Below are 291 nucleotides of genomic sequence, written 5' to 3' on the forward strand. Positions count from 1 at the left end.
CAGGGCAGTTTATATTCACAAGCCGAACATTCCTGGCTAGTCTAAATTAGCTGGGGTAAAAATGATTAAAAAAAAAAATCCCCCAAAAGTCAAGAGTCGAACCTACGACACGGAGAGCCGAAATGAACAGGGATCCAGCACGCAATTCTCTGAGCTACCAGACCACACTCCAGGGCCGCGCTCAGACACAGGTATAAGAGTCACTGGTTTGCAAGCCAGCCCATTGGCTAGGCGCGCGGCCCAGCGCCCCGGTCGGCCTGAGAAAGCACCTTTTCGGCAGGCCGATGTCGG

The 291-nt window shown here is 53.3% G+C and overlaps 1 long non-coding RNA gene across 1 annotated transcript in view; it reads right to left on the bottom strand.

Annotated features, from left to right (window-relative positions):
- Positions 1-67: 67 nt before the first annotated feature.
- LOC127748954 (uncharacterized) overlaps positions 68-291 on the bottom strand; it is a 41,892-nt gene continuing 41,668 nt past the window's right edge. Inside the window, exon 3 of the long non-coding RNA XR_008010871.1 lies at positions 68-102. This is a non-coding gene — a long non-coding RNA (uncharacterized LOC127748954). The remainder of the gene's footprint in view (positions 103-291) is intronic.

Source organism: Frankliniella occidentalis, unplaced genomic scaffold (assembly GCF_000697945.3).
Source record: "Frankliniella occidentalis isolate FOCC.00 unplaced genomic scaffold, Focc_3.1 Scaffold22, whole genome shotgun sequence".
NCBI lineage: Eukaryota > Metazoa > Arthropoda > Insecta > Thysanoptera > Thripidae > Frankliniella > Frankliniella occidentalis.